Source organism: Phoca vitulina, unplaced genomic scaffold, assembly GCF_004348235.1.
Source record: "Phoca vitulina isolate PV1807 unplaced genomic scaffold, GSC_HSeal_1.0 scaffold41, whole genome shotgun sequence".
In the NCBI taxonomy this organism is placed as follows: domain Eukaryota; kingdom Metazoa; phylum Chordata; class Mammalia; order Carnivora; family Phocidae; genus Phoca; species Phoca vitulina.
Window position 1 is genome coordinate 8630759 of NW_022589744.1, and position 22501 is coordinate 8653259.

Sequence of the window (22501 nt, forward strand, 5' to 3'; positions counted from 1 at the left end):
GAAGACACTTAGACATGGTATGAATGCTACCATCTGCCACAGTCCCCACCCTGCCTAATCAACCTTCATCTATATGAGTGGTCATTGCTGGTGACAGAGTGACCTCTGATGGAATTCGCTAAGTTCACAAGAGACTGAACAAGTGACGTCCAAGCTGGCTAAAACTTACCTAAACATTAGTCATGCTGAGAAGGGAAAGAGCCTCAGGAGAGCAAACCATCCATGAAATGGAGTAGAAGCATAAATATGAGCAACTACTAGAGAAATCAAAAGTTCAGTATTTCTGAAGAGGATGGTAGGTAGGAAGCATCTTAAAGAACCACTAAATATTTGGAGTGACTTTTGAAGTGAATTATACACTTTTTGAAAAAATTGCTTCATGTCCATTGTTTGCCGATCTCAAACAAAAATTTTAAAATTTTTAAAAATTTGATTTATTTATATTTTTAGTACAGAGTCTGACTCAGGGTTACCAAATAAAATATGGGATACCCAGTTAAATTTGAATTTTTTTTTTAATTTTATTTATCTGAGAGAGAGAGAGGCAGATAGCAAAAGAGAGAGGGCAGGAGGGGAGGGAAGGGGCAGAGGGAGAGGGAGAAGCAGGCTCCCCACTGAGCAGGGATCAATCCCAGGACCCCGGGATCATGATCTGAGCCAAAGGCAGACACTCAATGGACTGAGCCACCCAGGCACCCTAAATTTGAATTTCAAATAAATAATTTTTTAATATAAGTAGGTCCCACATTTCATGAGACATATACCAGGAAAAAAAAAAATGTCCCAAATATTGCATGGGACATACCTACACTAAAAACAAAAATCTTGTTGCTTATCTAAAATTCAGGATTAATTGGACATCCTTTGTTTTTACTTGCTAATCCTGGCAGCCCCAGCCTGCATACCTGAGAGCCCCTCAGAGTATTCCTGTTTCCATCACGTAGCTTGCCATTTGACAGACATTCAGATGCTTTCAGAGAGCCTTGGGGAGTTCTGGTGAGTACACAGTAACTTCTTCTAGCCCACACATGTCTTCCTGTTTAGTCCGTAACCCCTTTTCCACCCTCTGATATCACTCCTTATTGCATCCCACTCTCTGTCCTTGGGCCACGCTCCCAGACATCCTGAGAGCAGGCTAAGGAGGAGAGTAGGTGGTTGGACAGGTAACTCTGAGAATTTGGAGGCCAAGTGGGAGAGAGTAGGTAGGTAGAAAGAGAATAAATTGTCAACCAAGTATCAACAGCCTGCTGGTTGATCTATTGCCTGTCTCTGTTTCACAAGGGCAGAGTTGTCTGTCTCTTTTGCTATTAGAATATCCCAACAATATCAATAATGACCATGTTGCCTTAATACAAAGGAGAAGGTGTGGCCTGGGACCATTCAAATGCCATCCATGCTCTGGTCTACTGAGGGAAGCCTGCAGAAGCAAGCTGGCTGAGGAGCCCATTTCTCTGGAAGCAACTCAATTACAGCACAGACAAGGGGCCCCTTTGGACATATTTTACCCAAGTGCAAGCACGTTATTCCACACAAGCACCCATTACCAACTTCAGAATACCGTTGCCGGCCAGCTCCAAGCACTTGACATCTTTACAATAACCAGTTTCCCACCTTTTCTTTAACCCAGCCCCTGATCCTTGCATGAGGGTCAGAGTTGCTGTCTGCAGAACAGAGCAAGAAGGGACTGACTCTCAGATCACCAGAGAATCCGGCTCCATCTTCCAATGCAGAATCAAAATTTTAATCTGATTTGACACAGCTATTTGGAGAATCTGAAGGCTTGTCATGAGTCAGATGATTAAAGCGGAACTAAGGGATTTTGCCCTGTCTTTGTGAAGAAGATAAAAAAAAAAGTGGGAAGAATTTGCTTTGTTTCTCCTTTTATGCATCCCACACAAGAAAAGTGCTTGCACTTAGCAATGCACTTGGTTCCCATAGCCAGGCTGGGAATGAAAAGCAAAGAGACAATAAAAGATCCTCTCTCACCAAGTTGTTAGTGTACATTGCTGTGCATTTTATTTTATTTTTATTTTTATTATTTTGGTCTTTGTCACTAGCCAACTTGGCTAAAGGAGTTACAGAAAGAGTGAAAGAGAATTACTTTATTTCTTCTCAACCAAAGAGTCCTTATAAGCCGTAACTCAATTGTGATGAAGGAGCGGTAGAGATAGCTTTAGGGATGTGCCACAAGAAAAGACAGAGTATGTTTCTGTGGTTCATTTTGAAGTCCTGGTGATCAAAATCAGTTTTTAGTTATTTTAGTTGTAGAAACAGCTTTTGCTGACCAATCTCTGAAAGGCACAGCCAAAGGACGCTTGTTTCCTGGGTTTAGGAGAATGAGACTGAAGGTGGTTACTTGGGTGTAGACGCTGTTAAAGTAAAAACCAGGGTAGTATTTATGCCAGGGCAGCGTGTGTTTGTAGGCTACTTGGGGATTTCAGATGGCTTCCGTTTGTCATTACACATTCTCGCAGATTACCCTTCTTCTCCTTAGTGCTGCGGGAGGATTATCAGGTGACAGCGAGTTCCTTTCTCAGATAAGGACAGGATTTACCATCATTGGGATCTAAATCACCTTTTGCCTCTAGCCCAAGAGAACACCAAGGTCCAAGGATCAGAGCATCACATTCATTCCTTCTACCGCCTGTCGACGCCGGGAGACCAGCGTGTTAGAATTCCATTGGGGAAGCCAGCAGTGGGATTGAAACTCCTAAGGAGAGAGAGTCATTAGTTTCGTGAACCTCACACAGCACATGGAATGGGGTGGGGGTGGCATTTCCTCCAGTCCTGATGTCACAGAACTGTTTTTTATAGGAGTCCTCCCACTCTCTGTCTGAGAACTTCATTACACCCCCTGCTGCAGAGGCCCCACAAGCCAACAGAGAGGTGTTGTTCCTTCTCGGGCAGAGAGACTCCCAGGCCTTGTATTTTGACCTTGGGCAAATCACATAAAGTCTTGGGACTCCATTTCACCATCTATAAAACAGGGATCATTCTCCCTGCCCCTCCCACCCTCGTCGGGGTTGTTTTAAGGGCAAGAGGTTGAGGTCATCAATTTAAAAGCATTCAGGAGTAAAAATTAATGCAGCTTAGGCATTAATATCCTAATTGCTGCCATCATTCTGATAACAGTATCAACATCCATTTATTTTGCTATTGGATAATTGTGTAACTGCCCCCATGTGCAACAGATAGCCCCCCACCATCACACTGACTGTTCCCTCTGCCTGGAATGTTCCTCTGCCCTTACAGCATCATTGCTCGCTTCCTCTCCTCCTTCGAGATTTGCTCCAATGCCATATTCTAAGTGAGGCCTGCTTTGACTATTCTATTCAAATTACAACCCACCCCACCCCACCCCCACACTCCTGATACTCCCTGTGCTGCTACACATTTTTCTATAGAATTTATTTCTTCCAACATACTATAAAGTCTGTTATGCTTAATATAATAATGACTGAAGTAGTATATTACATTGACATAACATCGTTTATTATGTTTATGATCTGTTGCCTGTCTCTGTTTCACAAGGGCAGAGATGTCTGTCTCTTTGCTATTAGATTATCCCAAGCTTATTTAGGACAGTGCCTGGCACAAAGTTGACCTTCTTAAAAGTATTTGTTAAAATAAGTAATTAGTTGAAAATAAACCTTAAAAATATTTGTTAAATTAAGTAATTAGTTGAAAATAAACCTATTGCATATCAACTAGAAAAGCTCCATGTTCCTTCACCTAGAATCCAGGGTCAATCAGCTTCCTCTTCTCTTTTGTTCAGTTTCCCCCTATAATAAACACACTTCAGCCAATGCGCATTGTTCTCAGTTGCCCCAAATGAAATACCCTATGGAATTCTATAAACTTCCCTTATCCTGTTCCTTTTGCTTAGAATGCTCACCTCCCAAAGCTTCTCATTTCAAATCCTATTTATCTTTCAAGTTCGAATGCTTTTTCTTCTAGCAAGCCCTTCCTGATTTTCAAACAAGGACATAACCTTTCCCTCCTCTTAAGTCGGCGTAGGAGTTTGCCCACAGTATAGCATTTGCATTATATTATAGTTATTTGGGGTGCTGTATTAGTTCTCTAAGGCCGTGATGACAAAGCCCTATGGACTGGGTGGTTTAAACAACAGAAATTTATTTTCATATAATTTTGAGGTCTAGAGATCAAGATGGTGACAGGGCTGGTTTCTTCTGAGGCTTCTTCTTGGCTTCTTCTCTCCTTAGCTTGTAAATGGCTATCTTCTCTCTGTGTCTTTGCATGGTCTTTCCCCTGTGTGCATCTGTGACCAAATTTCCTCAGAAGAACACAAGTCATATTGGATTGGGGACCACCCTCATGACCTCGTTTTAACTTAATTACCTCTTTAAAGATCCTATCACCAAATACAGTCACATTTTGAGGTGCTGGATGTTAGCACATCAGCATGTGATTTTGGGGGGACACAATTTGACTCATAGCAGGTGCTTACCCTCAAGCTTCCTCAGGGACCTTAAAAGCTGCTCCAGGAGCTATGAGCTCCCTTAAGACAGGCACTCAGTTTTATTCATTTTTGTAACTCCCAAGCAATCTATCAAGGTTTTGGATTTCACTGGCTCTCAAAAATTGTGGAGTGAATCATGTTGCCCCAATACACTCTCACAGAAGCCAGAGTACATGAAGAGTGTCATGACTCCCTCATTCCCTGCTTTTTGGGCTGCCTCTCAAACCAAAGAATCTCCTTGAATTGGTCCCAGTTCCTTATCCTTAGTTCCTTATCCCTGTCTCTTTCCCCCAGGTTTGCCCTCCTAAGGATTCTTTCCCACCTGAGGAAAGATTTGCTGCTTCAATTGCTTTTTGCAAATGAGAATACACTAAAACTTTCTTCTTCTTGGCAATAACTGAGCATCCTTGTAGCTCTCACTGAGGACAGATCTTTTGTAAACGTGCTCATGTGGTAGTAAATAGGGTATGATTAAAAATTAGAGAAAATTTGGGGTGCCTGGGTGGCTCAGTCGGTTAAGCGTCTGATTCGTGATTTGGGCTCTCATCATGATTTCGTGGGTTATAAGGTCGAGCCCTGTGTCAGGCTCCATGCTCAATGGGGAGTCTGCTTGAGAGTCTCTCCCTCTGCCTCTCCCCCCACTCTCTCTGTCCCTCTCTCTCTCTTTCTCTCAAATAAATATATTTTTTTTTAATTAGGGAAAATTTCTACCTAACAATGTTATAACTAATTATTCTAAGAAAGCACCTGTCTATTTTGTTTTTAATGCTTTTGACTTGGAGGCACATAATATTCTTGACAACCTGTACTTCAACTGTAGAATTTCTAAAACTTTTCCAAATCACTAGAATTGTATGATCCAGTCAACACATAAAATGCTGTTAGCTAATACACAGTTCCAACTTCAGAAGCCATTAGTTGAGAGAACTCTAGAAACTTGTGTTAGAAGATTGACAATAATAAATGCTGTGAGCCTGGAAACACAGAGAATTCTTAATTTTCCAGAAGGTCACTGATCTTTATGATGCAGGTTAAAGATCTTTATGTACAAATCCAGTCCTCAATTAGATTCTTCATTTATTTTATTTTTTTAACTTTTATTTTTTAATTTTTTTTTTAAGTAGGCTCCATGCCCAACGTGGAGCTTGAACTCACAACCCTTAGATTTAGAGTCGCATGCTCTACCAACTGAGCCAGCCAGGTTCCCCCTCGATTAGATTCTTCAGTTAGCATTTACGAATAAAACTTTCATCCCTGATTTTCTGTTACTGAAAAGAACATATGGTCTATCAACAAGACTGAGGAGCACTGAAGGGGCTTATTGGTAAAGAAAGCAGACTACTTAGAGTTTATGCTTAAGAAAGAATGTTATCAAGCAACCATCTCTGAGGAACTAGAATGCCCAACAGCTCTGAAATTGAACAAAATCATTCCTGAAGTAACTTTTAAGAAGAGGAGATAGTGTTTTCAGGAATTAGACCCCAAGGAGTTTAAGCCTTAGCCCTCACTCTACTAGACATTTGCTGTGTGGATTGGGCCAACTCACACATCTTTGGGCTTCTGTGGCCCCATCTGGAAGAAGAAAGGGCAAATGAAATGATAACCCTCCTTGAGGCAAGGTTGAGTTGTGAACTTTAGGAGACTCAAACTTCTTCATGAATTTGGATTATTTTTTAAAACCTCCCTTCAATTCAAGAAAAACCCCATGGAATAATATCTCAAGGAGTACTTGGGTTGTACAGAGAATAAAAGCCAGGAACACAGAGCACTTCACAATGGCTAGAAACGAGGTCTCAGGATGCACCATTTCTGTGAGGAGCCATGATTATGGACAGGGTTCTCTGATCCTCTCAGCGTCTCCCACCTTCTGACGTAGAGATACTTGGACCATTTATCAAGAGGTCCCATGGTGACAACAGTAAACACCTCCCAAGACACTGTAATATGAAAGCATGTCAATAAAGCAAACATATCGCCTTGGGTCACACTATGTCACTCCCCAACTATCTTATAAGGTGTAAAGTATAAAACACAATAACCCATAAAGATGCTATTGAAAGCATGGGTCAAGTTCACACAGTAAAAATGAAGTCAAGAGGGAAATTGACTATGTTTTCAAAAATTTCTAGATAAATAGGGAATTAGTCGTGCAGTATTTAAGCAATCTTGTCCTAATAAACCCAGTTTTCTACAAATGCATTCCAAAGGAAGAAATCTCCTGAGTACCTCCATGGCAAATGCCAGGAGCTGCTCATGTGCATTGCCTAACAGCCCCTAGAAAAACCTGCCAGTTTCCATTCCTGATAGGTTGAACATCCCTTGGCTGTAGACAGAAGACCACATTACCCAAGCAACCTGTCCACCAGGTAAAGACCAAAGGCTGGTCAAATCATAATAAGGTCTGTTTGTTTGTGAATTGTATACTAGCGTGGTATTTTCTTCTCATTCCACTTGGCAAATCTCATCAAGCTCTAGGTATTCAAAGCAAATTGGGCTTTAAAGAGTTGCCCCACTAAAGCTTTCAACAACATGGAAACTCACAGAACCTCATTAAGTCAGAGATCTATTAATCAAATCTTGCAGGCTGGTAAACTCCAACAGAGGATTATGCCCAGTGTTATAGAACTAATAGTAAAAATCATGCACAGCAGCAGGCAACCAATAATCTATTTTCTGTCTTTATATATTGGCCTTTTATTGACATTTCATATAAACAGAGTGAAATAATATTTATAGTTCTATACATGCCTTTTACATATGACTTCTTTTATTTAGCATAGTATTTTTGAGATTCATCCATGTTATAACATGTATCAGTATTTTATTCTTTTTTAATGCCAGACAGTATTTTATTATAGGGATACTCCACACTTTATCTCTTAATTGTTTGATGGACATCTGGATTGTTTTGGGGTTTTTTTTTCAAGTCTTTTATTTAAATTCTAGGTAGTTAATGTACAGTATAATATTAGTTTCAGGTGTAGAATTTAGTGATTCATCACTTACATACAATGCCCAGTGCTCATCACAACAAGTGCCCTCCTTAATACTCATCACCAATTTAACCCATCCCCCTGCCCACCTCCTCTCCAGCAACCCTCAATTTGTTCTCTATAGTTAAGAGTCTGTTTTCTAGTTTGCTTCTCCCTCCTTTTACCCCCTATTTTCATCTGTTTTGTTTCTTACATTCCACATAGGAGTGAAAAAAATATAGTATTTGTCTTTCTCTGCCTGACTTATTTCTCTTAGCATAATACTGTCTAGCTCCATCCACATCACTGCAAATGGCAAGATTTCATTTTTTTTGATGGCTGAATAATTCCATTATATATATATATATATTTAAATCAAATATATATATATAATGCTGCTATAAATTTTTATATCCTTTGGGTAAATACCTAGTAGTGTAATTACTACATTTTTTGGCCATTATGAATAATGCTTTTTTAAACATTCATGTACAAGTCTCTGTGTGGACATATGTTTCCATTTCTCCTGGGTGAATATCCAAGAATGGAATTATTATCTCATATGGTAAATTTATATTTAAGAAACTGCCAACCTATTTTCCAAAATGGCTGCACCATTTTACATTCCCATCTGCAGTGTAGGAGTCTTCCAGTCTCTCCATGTCCTCACCAACACTTGTTATTATCTGTATTTATTATACTAGCAAGAATATTGAAACTCAGCTAATCTTTGGGTCCACAAAGATTGACATCTGGACATTCTTCATGTGATGAAGTAGACAGCAAAAAAAAAAAAAAAAAAAGTCATTGATATATTATCGTAAATGTGACTTAAAGACTTAAAGATCTCATATTTAACAAATATTTCTTTTATTATATTAGAAGTCCCCAAATTACAACCTGTCATTTGCTTTACTATCTGAAAATATCTGTTGTTCATTTCTAACCCTCTTCAATATTTGATCACCTCCATGGTAGCCTAGTATGAAAGTTTCCATTACAGCCAAGAAAAAAAAATAATAACCCAGAAGTGGTAGAAGGAAAAATGACAAACCAGAGTTTTTCAGCAGACACAAAAAAAATTATGCAGCCTGATGTTTCTGAAGAGGAAATGGAAATAGTTCAAGACCATAGCAGCAAAATCTAGGCTATTGAGCTTTGGCTTCTCATTTCACCAGTTACCAGTGGCTCCGCTGAAATAAAAAGGTTAGTCATTACTCAGTGGAAAATTTTGTTGAAGGGAAAAAAAATACACTAATGGAATCTCTTGCCCAGACCGCAAATTACTTTACAAGTGACAATTAATTAGGACTCACAACACATGCATAAAGCAGTTCTGCTTTATATTGCAGCAAAGCCTTGGCGAACCTAGCTATTTCTTGGGGTGTAGCATGTGGGAGAGACTACTGGGACATGGATGAGGATTTCATCAGAATTTTATACAGATGAAGGCCACTTATCGCTTCGTGGACAGAGCCCTTCCTTTTGTTAAGCCACTGAGAGAAAGAGCAGGATAAATCAAGCAGATTTGCCATATGTTCTCACAAGTTCATCCTCTTTGGGGACATGGATTAAGTGAGACTCTTCCCACTTATTTTTAGGACATTTAATGGTATCTGTTTTCACTCCTAATAGCCAATTTTGACCAACACAGAGTGGCAATAGTGGCAAAATCTTCAGTTTGCAGTGTATCCAACAAACATTTATTGAACACCAACTGTATGTCAGTCACTGCATTTCTTGAAACTGTCAGTTAAAATATTTTTTAGAGTAGTGGCACAGCACTAAAGTGGCCAGTGGGTGGTGGTGGGTGGGTGGTGACAGCGTTGGGTGCGGGAAGAAGAACCACAAGATAAAACAAATTAAATCATGGAAGCTTTGTAAAATAAGGGAAGTGGCTGAACAGGGAAATGCTAACTCCCATTCCCTAGGATTGTGACATCATTAGTCAATCCGTTCAATACCTTGTTGATGTTGGGGTGTTCTCTTCCCCTCCAAATCCAGAACTTTTCCAAGTTTGGTCAATGCCTGAGCCATCAGGCCAAGTGCTATTTTCAGCTCCACTGGCTCCCTTGTTTTGTGAGTTCAGCCCAGACAGGAAACCACCCAGTCTGGGAGGATTCAGTTAGATCCCCAAAGAGCACACACACTCAGGTGCAAGACCTTCAAGGCGGTGAAGGGATGTTCCAGTTAATCGCCACATGCTGCTTAAGAAGTGAACAAGCAGTCACTGTCTCTCTAGGGGATGAGCACTGTTTCATATATGTATATATGTGTATGTATGTATGTATATGTATGTAAATACATGAGGGGCAGATCTAAAAGGTATTTTACAAATCCTGTCGCTCCTTCTATGTAGAACCCCCTCCCCCCACCCCAGGATTTCCACAGGGAACTTGTGAAGAACTTAGAAATAGTTCCATTTTAGGAAGATGTTTTATTTTGACTAAAGTGCCACTGGTTAAAAACATTGTGTGAGAGAAGTAATATACAGCAGATTTTGTAGACAGGGAAAAAACACCTGTCACGTACAAAGTTTTGGTCTAGAATTTGGAGAACTTCTTTAAAGTGTTCTTGGCTTAATCATTATCCCCTGTCATGAGGAACGGAGCTTATCTGAGGCTCCAGTTAGTAAATCCATCTGGTGTGCCTGGTCCTACCAGGGACCATGTGGCTTCAGAGATAAAAGAGGAGAGGGAAAGGTCAGTGGGACTCATCAGATGACCCGAAAGGATATGCAAGATCTGGGATATACTTATGCTAAAAGACTACTCATTGTTCATCTGAAAGTCAAATTTCACTGGTTTCTTGAATTTTGTTTGACAACCCTATCATTGATACTCATCACTAAATCAACTTCATGCCATGATTTCTTCATGGGCACTCTTTGCTTCTTTGATCTTTATTTCCCCACGGACTAGGAAAAGAGTATATAATTTATACTAATATTCACTGGATGAATGGATAGATGGATTACTAATATAGCCCAAATCGTTAGTTCTTATAAGACCCATTATCTTAAAATGTTCAAACTGAGGTTAATTGAGGAAGAAGGTGTCGATCAGATCTTTCAGTTGAATGAGATCAGGCCAGACTATCTATCTATCTATTTATTTATTTATTTTTACACAGAGAGAGCAAGCTCCAGCAGGACAGAGGGAGAGGGAGAGAGAGTCTTAAGCAGGCTCCACGCCCAGGGTGGAGCCCAATGCAGGGCTTGATCTCAGGACCCTGAGATCATGACCTGAGCTGAAACCAAGAGTTGGACGATTAACCGACTGAGTCACCCAGGCACCCCCAAGGCCAGACTATTTAATACAGTGGTTCCTTCCTATGGTCATAGGTTCATATCCAAGTTGGGGTGCATTACTTCCCTGTAGGGGGAATCAAGAAGTTCCATCCAACCATGAGTAGCTAACATTTATTTGATGCTCACTATGGGCCAACATATATTTATGTTAACATCTAATTCTCTTAAAACCCTACAAATTTAACCTTCTTTCATAGTTGAAGAAGTGAAGCACAGGGAAGTTAAGTAATTCTCCCAAGATCACACAGCTGTTAGGTACTACTGGAATTTGAACCCAGGCAGTCAGGCTCCAAAGCTGGTCTGCTAACTATTCAGCTACACAGCATCTCAGATAGAATGATACTATATATTCAACTATGCTAACTCCATAGCTTTTGCCACAAGAATGAGGTGAATTCTTCCTGATTGTTCATGCCTCATCTCTCTTCATCTACCAGCCAGTACCATTCTTGAACAGTCCCTGTCAGGGTTCTTTCTTTCTACAACCCTCTCCCTCCCCCACACTCCCACCGGCTCCAGGTAACTCTTAGCCAACAATGCAGATGACTTTCCAAATGGTGGCAGCAACATACAAGAGGAAACTTCCAGTGGAGTTATGTTCCAAATTTAAGAATTTATCAAGTAAATCCTCCTTCCACCCCCTGCCCCAGAAGAGAAGACTGGTTGAAAAAAAATAGGAGCAATTAATACAGTATGAGAAGACTTCTTTTTGTAAACTTTTGCTTTTTGGGTGGGGAGGGAAGGGACTGGGGTACAGATTTCTCACACTGGAGATTTATGTCCAATAGATAAACAGGGACCCAGAAAACCAGACATAATTCACTTTATTAAGGATGACTCAGGTGATCGCTAGTGATTCATCTGTGTTTTGGGGGAGAAGAATATTTTTGGAAAGTTCCCTAAAGTCATTTCATGGAGAGGACTATAAAAATATTAGGCTATTTTATCTGCATTTGATAGAGATGTAATGTATCTTTATTATCCAATTTAAAACTAATATTTTAGGTGATGACAAGTTGAGAAGACTGGACCCACAGAACTGGAACTGGAAATTATCAACTGGGAAAATCTAATCCAGCTTGACTGATGGCTGGAAGGAACAGGAGTAAGGTTGAATTAACATTTTGGAGGCCGATTCATCAGCTGTAATAAGCCAGTTTCAAAGGGAAAAAAAATAATGTGTTAAAGCATGAGATCCTTCAATTAGAAAGAAGGAAAAATACTACAAAAGGCCAAATAGCAAGAGACATTTCCAGAGAAGTTTGTTCAAAGTATTTCCCAAGATCTATTTTTAGAACTGCTTTTAAAGAAAATTAAATAATGGTCCACCTCTAATGACTGGGTAAAATTCTCAGTAGGGAGATAAAGATATGCAGAATGATGCTCTACTTCCTACGATTCTTTGAATTTCATATCAAAGGGCTTTCAGTTCAATACCAAGGGCTTCACAGTGAATATATTCATTTCTGCGCCATCATCTGCCCACAGCAGCCCACTAGACTTTGGTGTTCTGGGGATTGGGAGACACAGCTGAGTGATCTCCCACTTCAGAGACATTGAAAACCACTGTCACTGCCTTTGAATATCAAGGCCCTATGTTCCTCAGTCAAAGTACCAGAGGCCTCCAACCCATGTCACTCCTGACATTCTAACTACTGTAAGGAACAATTGACATACCTGCTTTATTTCACCGCCACCACTCAGGCCACACCCAGTGGACATAAGCAAACCCAACACATGGCTGTAGAACGCTATGTAGGCCAGGTGTGTAGACATCTGGGCACCAGCCAGGTGTGTTGATCCATTACATCTCATCTGGATGCAAAACCTCATTTTACTCAAACCACTCTCATCTTGACTCCTGGGTAGAGGGGAGGCATAGCTCACAGTAATGAGAGGGTAGAATCTCTGTGCCTAACTTACCCCCTTTGAGGTAAGGAAACCCATCACGAACTTTATCAGGGTGGATCTGACCCAGGGATGCCATTGTTTATACTTTGGATCTGATATTCACTCAAGTAGAAAAGATCACCTCATGGGGAAAGATCAAGAAAATTTCACCCAGAAAACAGGGATGGAGGACAGAATAGGGAATGAAAAGAAGAGAGGGAAGAGAATAGGAATAAGACTGGGGGTGGGATTAGGGAAGGAAGAAGATGGGACAGAGTTAACTGAAGGCTTGCTGATGAAGACTCTGACCTGTTGCCAGTCTACGAGGAACTTGCTGGTTTGTGCATGTGTGCGCACGTGGATGCGTGCATATGTGCGCGCGCGCGTGTGTGTGTGTGTGTGTGTGTGTGTGTGTGTTTAAGGCTCTGTTTCATTAAGACCAGGAGTTGGGCAAGGTTCCCTGCTGATCACTGGGCCAATATGTTTCTCTATTATTGCTACCATTGAGATGGAAAGAAAAAAAATATTTGGCATCAATGCTTAGACAAATTTACATTTCATTGTGGAAGAGTCATGTTTGTTCAACTTTACTCAGTTCCAATCTGTTCCAGCTAAATAACATTCTTATCCTTCTTCCTCATTTTTGTAGGGTCAGAAAGGAAAAGAGAAGAAAGAGACAGACAGAGACAGAGATAAAGGGAGAGAGAGACTGAGACAGAGGGGCAGGAACAAAAGCTCTTAGGGTCTATTGAATTTTGCTCAACCCCCTTTGAAAGTGAGATATTTCTTACATGTGTTAAAAGAATTTGAATTAAACTGGGTTTTTTAAAAAGATTTATTTATTTATTTTGGGGAGGGGCAGAGGAAGAGGGAGAGAGAATCTCAAGCAGACTCCACACCCAGTGTGGAGTCTGATGTAGGGCTCGATATCACGACCTTGAGATCATGACCTGAGCCAAGACCAAGAGTCTGACGCTTAATCGACTGCACTACCCAGGTGCCCTGGATTAAACTGTTTCTTGATTCACCCACGGTTTCAAATATTGAAAGAAAATAAGAACCCAATATGGCTGCCCCGCATCGGGCTCCCTGCTCGGTGGGAAGCCTGCTTCTCCCTCTCCCACTACCCCTGCTTATGTTCCTGCTCTCCCTATCTCTCTCTTCTGTCAAATAAATAACTAAATAATCTTAAAAAAAAAAAAACCCAATATGGCTTAGGGTTTTTCTTTTCCAAGATGAAAAATCTTATATGAGGCCGAATTCAACACCAAGCAGAACTATCTTGATTCCTCTCCAAAAAATAAAGTCTTATTTATAAAATGTCAAAAAGAACCTCATTTAAGAGCAGTTGTATCCATCAGACTGTTCAATGTCTTAAACTTCGAAAGGAATGCTCACAGAATGCTGCAGGCTAGACCAATTAGAGACAGCACTGATACCTCTGAAGTGCCTGAAGATCCCTTAGTCAAATGGTTTGGGGTCAGCCCTATTTGCACTGATCCATGTATTTTCCAGGGGAACAAAACAGCTCTCCTTTCAGGATGACTCTCCCCTATCAATCTGCAAACCACAAGAAGAGAAAGACAGCAAACCTGGAAAATATAAATCTCATCTTGGAAGTTGGCATTTAGTATGTAACCAGAAAAATCTAAATAAATCAAGTGGGGCTGCAAGACTTCAGTTGAAACCAGAACCAATTGCCCAAGTGCCTTATCAGGTATGATCCCAGCCCCGGAGATGGAGGTAGAGTGAGCAAAGTAAGCAAGCTATAAAATCAGATCCTTGGAGCACGCAAACCCACCTTTCTCAGGTTCTTATGCCTTTGGAAAAGGTCTGCTGCATTTGGAATTAAGTGACTTAAAAAAAGTTAGTTATTGACTGCATTTTTCTTAGAAGTATAGATATATAAATGTATAGCTCTACAAGTACACATTCCAAATAAATTAGGAAATGATATAATTAGTTTAGCATGGTGGTTACAGTCACTTGAAAGAAAAAAAAAGGAAAAAGAAAGATCTAAATGCCTGTTGCCTGTTTCTGGATACTTAATAAGGAATTGAAAGGACTCCACATAGGTTTGCCCTATTAATGCCTTCTACTTTTGAAGATTGAACCTCTTCCAACCTGATCAAAAATGACCAAAAATTGATTTGGCTAAGTCTCTGAATGGTTCAACATTTCAGAACATTTTTGGATATTCTCTACTCTTTGTCCTAGAACAGCCAGAAAATGACAATGCAGACAGAGGAGGAGAAGGAAAAGAAGACAAAGGAGAAATGAAAAAAGAAAAAAAAAAAAGCTCCATTAGGATACAAGAGAGAGGTGATGTATTTCCACCAATTACTGCCAAGAAATTCTCAACCCAATCCCTTCACTAACCATAGTACAATGTGTGTGGCTTAAATCCAGCCCCCCCGTGCCGTTTACCTAATGAATGAGTCTACCCCAGATCAAGCCCGAGCTACGTGCAGCACAGGAGCTGAACTTAAGGGGGATGGAAGATTCGATCGTACACTCTCTTCTACTTAATTAAAACTGAACCCCCAAATCTTTTTCATTTTCTTAGGAATTCCTGAAGAACTGAGTTGAAAATAACACAATGAACCTGCTCCATGGTGAGAGGATGTAAAGGTTAGGCATTGTACATTTTTTTTCTCAATGAATTTGACTGTACAATAGTTAAAAACTTCTGCATCCATATTCACGTTAGCAAAAAAAAATGGCAAAACAAGAATTCCAAAAGAATCGGCACTTAACTGGTATCAGTAAGTCAATAAGAGAAGTGGGAAGTCTTATTTTAATCAGAACTCTCCTGTGATCACCCACACCACCCCCACCTGAGCCAATACTGCTTTTGCTGAGCTAAAACAAAAACAAGGATAAATGTCTGAACTAGGTATTTTCTGGATGCATGCCATCCCAACCATTGTGTAGGCTGCTGGGAAAAAAGCTGGTAAATAAGACAGATGCACTCATTGGTTTGATGGATTTTTACATCTAGAAGCAAATAATCACCCAAATTGTGTCAAGTATTATAAAAGGAAGATAACGGTGTCATGAGCAGGTAAAGCAGGTGGGCCTAATTTAGATAAGGTGGGAGGTTCATGAAGGTATCCACAAAGGTCTGCATAATTTTTTATTGCAGACTCAAAATCACATAGATATGGCACACAAGGCCATCAGAGTGAGCAGGGGCATGAAGATTGATTGATTCAATGGATTTTTAATTTTTGTCTTGTTTAGAAAGAACATTTTTTTTCTCCAAGTCGACGGGATGCGGGATTATTTGGAAACATTATCAACAGCAAGAGAACAGACGGAGACATCTTGAACTGGAAATCAAAATTAGGCATTTACGATAAAACCATGGAATAACTGCCAGTGAATTTTTGCTTTTAGGTGGGAATAATACTCCCTGTTTGTGTCGTGGTGAAGGGACATTGGGTGACAGAGGCAGAACCTCACCCAGAAACCCCAATGCCGAGGCAAAGGCTTTCTGTCTTTATTACAATTCTCAGGAGCCCACATCCTGTTTTCTCCCGGGCTCTGAACTCATCTGCATAGCCAGCCCAAGTCAGAATGTTCTTTCCAGCTCTGGGTCTCTGCACAAGGCTGGGAACTATTTCAGAAGCTCCTTGGTGCATCAGAGAATGGCACGCTGCAAGAGGAGGCTCAGCTCCAGGTTTCCATTAAACTTCAATGATTGACAAAGACTACTTTGCACTTTGAAGTTTCATGTGCAGAAAAAAAATGTGAAGCTTTCTTCCCATCTTATCAATAGGAGAACCAAGGCTAGAGCTCAGACTTCCTGATTTCTTGCCCAGAATCCTTCTCAGAGTTTATTTTTAGGTCTGTGGGCAGCAGGGGGGAAAAATGCACTTTCTCTTTTCCAAATTTGAGGTTAGTAAAACATTATGTGCCCTTGTTTAAATTGCAGTGTCGCTTTATACAATATACTTGTATTATTAAAAATCGACCAAGTTAAATGACCGGTAAAATATGTGGTATGGCAGCAAACAATTGCTGGGTGTGTTTAAATGCATTTCAAGTACCTGACATCACAGAGTCCCCCCACAAGTCAGGAAAAGGGTAAGATTATATTTACCATTGTAAGAATCATCTTAAACATATGCAAAATGCATTTAACCTTAATATTATAGGTAGAAAACCAGTCAGGCTAAAGGTTTCATTTAACTGCCCTTATTAGGGGCTCTGAGAACAGAGGACATAGAGTCACAAATTGCAGACCTGGACACATCATCCAGTCTAACCCTTTATCGAGTGCTTAAACACCTCTAGTGACATGGGGATTTCACTATCTAGAAAGAGAGGTCTCACTACCTCCTCAGCGGCCCATTAGAGAGCTTTAAATGTTAAAAGCTGCAATCCAGAAGAACATGAAGAAAGAAAGACAAAAGTCTTTCTTTCCACCACCTTCAATATAAACAATAGACAAGTTACCGAGAATACAATATACCATTTTACCAGGATAGTCAATTAAATCATCTGTTAAATAAATAAAACATTGCCTTAAAGAGTAGAGCCAGAATAGATCTAATATACCAAGTCATTAGCTTAACAAATATTTATTGAATACATATTATGTATCTAGCTCTGATCTAACCATTGGAGATAAAGCAATGAGTAAAACTGTCTATGTTCTGGCAACTTAGAATAGAATAGCTTGTACAAAGATAGCTTGTAGAAGTAACCATGATAGCAAGCACTTCTATCGTGCTGTGTGCTAGGTTTTGTTCTAAACGTTTTGTGTACATCATCAATATATTTGATCCTCATAGTGACCCTATGTAGAAGGTACTTTTATTGCCCGTTAAACTCCTATATATGAGAAGACTGAGACCTTTTCTTCAAAGTCACATGGCTAGCACATGATGGAGCCAGCGTGCACCCAGGCAGCCTGGCTTCAGAGCCATCATGCTTGGTTCTTTTATGAGAGGGGATTGCCTGTTTCATCACAGGGGAAACACTGATACTGTGGGGTGCATGCCAAATTTAATTTTAGGAGAAGGATCTGTGAATGCTTCCTGGAGGAAGTGACCCAAAGATGAGGACTTACAGTCGAATACATGAAGTTTGCTGCAGGTGGAGCTAATAGAAGTGATTCCACCAAAGGGGACGCAGGTACCCAGACCCAGAGAAGTAAGACTGTATGACATGTACTGGGAACCGAAGGACCACAGTATATCTGGATTCTTGATGCACAGGCAGAAGCTCAACAGTGACACAATTGAAATGAACTCATGTTTTTGGTCATTGCTGTTGTCACCTGGATCATGCCTTCATTTATGAGTTAGTTAATTTGCTCCATGATTATTGATTTACAATGACATGTCAGTCACCCCACAGGATCTCAATCTACAGTGTCCCTGCCTCTTGTTCTGGATGAAGTGAGAAGAGGAAGGACCGAGCAGTATTCAAATAAGCAACATATGTGCTCTGAAGATGGAAGATGGCATTGTAAATGTGTCATTTCTTTCTAAATTATAATTAATATATATGATTAATGCTTGCCCAATCAGAACACCAAAGGTATATTTTGATGAAAAATATTTCTAAACTTTATCTGGGGGAAAAGTATGCAAAAATAACCAATAAGTCTCTGAAAACAAATACAAGCAATTTGGATTAAAGAACTACCAGATAATAAAAATGTATCCTTAAGCCATAATAACTTTAAAAAGGGGTGCTGGTAGAAGAAGAGACAGCTGGCCCTCTCATTGCTGTCACCCTGCACTTACAATGAAAGTTTAAAAATCATCTAAAATCTCCAATGTTTGTGAAAACAGGATGCCCTGTTATTTTTTTATTTCTTTAATTGCTACTAAGATTGAACATCTTTCATTTATGCATTGGTAATTCGTATTTTTCTTTTTGTGAATTGTTCATTCCCCTTTTCCATATTTCTGTGGTTTGGGGTTTTATTCATGGATTTGTTTAAGATCTTTATGTCAAGAACACTGAGTTTGGGGTGCCTGTGTGGCTCAGTCATTAAGCGTCTGTCTTTGGCTCAGGTCATGATGCCAAAGTCCTGGGATCGAGCCCCGAGTCGGGCTCCCTGCTTGGCAGGAAGCCTGCTTCTCCCTCTCCCACTCCCCCTGCTTGTGTTCTCTCTCGCTCGCTGTGTCTCTCTCTGTCAAATAAATAAGTAAAATCTTTAAAAAAAAAAAAAAAAAGAACACTGAGTTTGAGTAGCATTTTCTTGTTGCAACAGAACCATTGCATTCATTTTAATGTGTTGACACACCTGTGGACACTTTACTACAGCTTCCTACAGCGTTATGCACATGCATGTGCACACACTTGCTTGTCTACACCATCATTCTTTCCACGATGATGGCAAAGACAATAAGGCAGCTGGTATCTGGCAAAACATTATCATGGCATAGTCTCGGAAACCTACATTAGCCAAGTCAGACATTTCAGGTGTGATATCTACACAACCATAGCTTTCTTTGGATGAGAAACTCCATACTGCTTGAAAAAGACTTCAGAGCCAAAACATTTGGGAAAAAAAAAAATGTGTTCATTTGAAGAACATTTTCAAGACACAAAAATATTTGGAGTTGTAATTCACCCTTTTCCCACATCTATCCTTGACTATTTTAAAAGTATGCTTTATTTCTCTCCAAATATGATTCCCATATAGATTCAATGATATCTTAGAGTGGACATGTGACTAAGTGGGTAGCCTGACTCTCCACCTGTGTAATACCTGAGTAAATAAACGAAGACGTCTCCCGGCAATGTGCTCCTTTACAACACTAAATCCAGCGTCTCTAACTCTCCCTCCCTTGGACTTGATTGACTTCTATCCTCAAAGCGTCTCCCAGGCCTGGGTGCCCAGGAGAATCCAGGATTACACCATGTAGTATATTTATCTAATGAAATATGAGCTGCGGGTACAACGAGCAATGCCTTGCCGCAGACACCCCATCCATCTGCTGAAAATAATCAATCTCGGAAAATAAAAGTCTTGGGAAAAGTTAAAATTGGGTACATGCCGAGGATTAACATGAGTTCAAAGGCAGAACTGCACTCATTTCATTGACTTGGACTCCGCGCTTGGGGTAGGGATTTGGCCATTTACCATTGGTCGAAAACATGCATTTGTCATGTGACGGCCAGGGCAGGGCTGCTGTCTGCATGACACTGAGCCAGGCAACTCAGAGTGGCCTCTTGAATGGGAAATCACATGATTGTGGCAGCGGCTGATCATCCACTTCTGGACACACTGATGCTCCAAGTTGGTCAGCTTACTTAGAGAACCTTCATGCCATCCCATGGTCCCACGCGTACCCTTAACCTTGGCTGAAAATCATATTAAAAACAACCGTAAGAATAATGCTAATAACACACAACATTCATTGAGTACCTTTGATATGCCAGGAACTTTCATAGAGATATTTCAAATTAAAAAAAAAAATTTTCATTTAGACTTCCTAAGCACCCCTTGAAGTAGTTATTACTGCTCCTGGCTTATGGATCTGTGCATAAACCAAGGCTCAGAGCAGATGAGATTTCCAACCAAGATTTAAATAAACTCTGTGACTGGAAACCGAGCCACTCTTAATGCAGCACCACCCAGCTAGAAAGTCAGGAAAGACTGGGTGTTTGTCCCAGTGTGGTCCATTTCTTTTGCTGGAAAAACAGGGATATCCCATGGCTCTAATAATGTCAATATCAAATTGATAGGATAGTAGCTAACCAGGACGGGGAGAGTGTTTCGAATGGCAAAGTCTGGAGTGGGAAGGATTAAAATTTGAAGGTGGCTTTCCAAACATTACAAAGCTCAGGAGGGGAAATGCACAGAGCATGTCCATCTCCCCTTTGGGCAAGGCTGGCTGCAGGCATTTGCCTTTCTGCTCTTGCTTATGGGAAGAACTCCTTCCCAATACTTCCTAATTTAGCTCTAAACATTTATTCCCAAAGAAAAGAATCAGGCTCAGGTGGAAAAGTACTTAAAAAGGAAAAAAAAAAAACAAAACCATGAATGAGGAGAACTGGAAACAAAAAGTGAGAAGTAATGTTGTAGTGGGCTTCCTAAAGTCCAGGCTCATTAAGAATGTAAACTCTAGAGTCAGCTAGACTTAAGTGTGAATCCAGACTCTGTCGTTCGGACAGAGTGACTTTTCCCTGTCCCTATAATATTAGGTTAAGAACAGATCCTATTGCATGGGGTTGTTGTCTGGATTTAATGAGATAAAGCATGCAAAAGAGCTTGGCACATAAAAAGAACACAATTCAGGACAGTTGTCATTGTCATCATCATGGTCATCATCATCCAGTCCCCCTTCTAACATCCATGATGCTTCCCACATCAAGTCTCACACCCTCTTATTTATGCAGAGTTGACAGTCAGGCTTATGATAAGCCAGAGAGACTAGGCGCTCCTGTTTGCTGTCAGATATGCCCAATAAAGAGTGGACATTTTCACCACTTCCTGTCTGAGAGGAATCCTGAAGATCCAGCTACTCTCAACTCCAATTTTACTTTCCTAATAAAGACAAACGAGCGACTCCTAACTTGGCAGGTCAGCCACCCGTGTTCAGCTATTTGATATTTACACAGAAGTACTATCTCTTATAAAGGTCGCTTTTCTCTCTATAAAATGTCAGGTTGCCATCTTCCATATGCTTCTACTATTTTCATGTACTTTTCCTTAAAACTGATAGACCCAATTGTTGAAGAACATTTGGGGTGAAAACGTAGCCTGGCAAAATGCAGTGCCTAAGAACCAGAACTGGACAGCAAGACATTTAGCCTGGAGCAACAGGGAGGGACTGACGCAGAAGCAGAAGGGAGAGTAGGTGGGGACCAGGCTACAGGGGGAGAGCTAAAAAAAGGGGCAGAATTCCCTGGAAGCTTGGCTGAGTTTCTGGATGTTAACCCATCCTCTTCCGGGAAGGCACTTCCCTTTGATATGGAACTTAATCACTCTTTTATAAATCCATAAGCATAGCCTTCCAATCATATTTGTGCCGACTGGAGTATCACCTCCAAAGCCTCCAGGTACCACAACAGTGTCTTTCAAAATGGGGTTCGCAGAGATCCACCACATAAACCGGCGCAAATAAAAAACTCAGTTCGGCAGCGACATCATGGAAACACAGTCCAAATAAAATAAACCCAGGGGTTTTCCTCCACTGACCTTGAATTACAAATTCTATTTCTCATCCCACACAGAGAGACTCTTCCCTGCAACATCCCGGAGATGAAGCCGAAGTGTCAGCTTCAATATTAGAAGTTAATTCTACATTTCCTTCTGCGGATCACCAATGCCAAGGTTCGGCGTGCCTGAATGTTCTGTGGTTGAGTAGATGTCAGTGGTCTTTAAGAGATTACCTCAACTGCAAAAGCCTCTCAGTCCAAGACCAGAAAGATTTCAAAAGAAAAGGAAAAAAACACGTCTAACTGCTTTATAATTTAGCTTTCAAGAACTTAAAATTACTGAAAGCCACATTTTCATATCTAAATGGTGCCAGGTTTCAGGCATGGGAGATGTCCTCTTCTTGCTCTGAGACAATGTGTCATCAACCCAGTATTTACTGAGCACGTGAGTCATGCGGAGCGAGGTGCCAAGGCAGCTGGAGAAGGTAACGAGGAGCCGGTGCTCTGCCCTCAGGGGTCCTACAGTTTAATTGGGAGCCCATTGTTCTGCGTATTGTTGTTATGGTTATTTCAGCTCCTCGTGCGCATGCAGTTGTTTGATGTACAATCCAATAACAAGAGAATGTCTTGTTTCGACTCATTCGGTTTTGGAGAATAACTCCCATCTCAACCTTTGGGGCTTCCTGTTTGCATAACAAATTTTGATCTGAAATCGGCGAT

At 40.6% G+C, this 22501-nt stretch overlaps 1 long non-coding RNA gene across 1 annotated transcript in view; it reads left to right on the plus strand.

Annotated features, from left to right (window-relative positions):
• LOC116647870 overlaps window positions 1–22289 on the plus strand; it is a 95846-nt gene extending 73557 nt beyond the window's left edge. The window contains exon 4 of the long non-coding RNA XR_004302410.1: window positions 21857–22289. This is a non-coding gene — a long non-coding RNA (uncharacterized LOC116647870). The remainder of the gene's footprint in view (window positions 1–21856) is intronic.
• The last annotated feature ends 212 nt before the right edge of the window (window positions 22290–22501 follow it).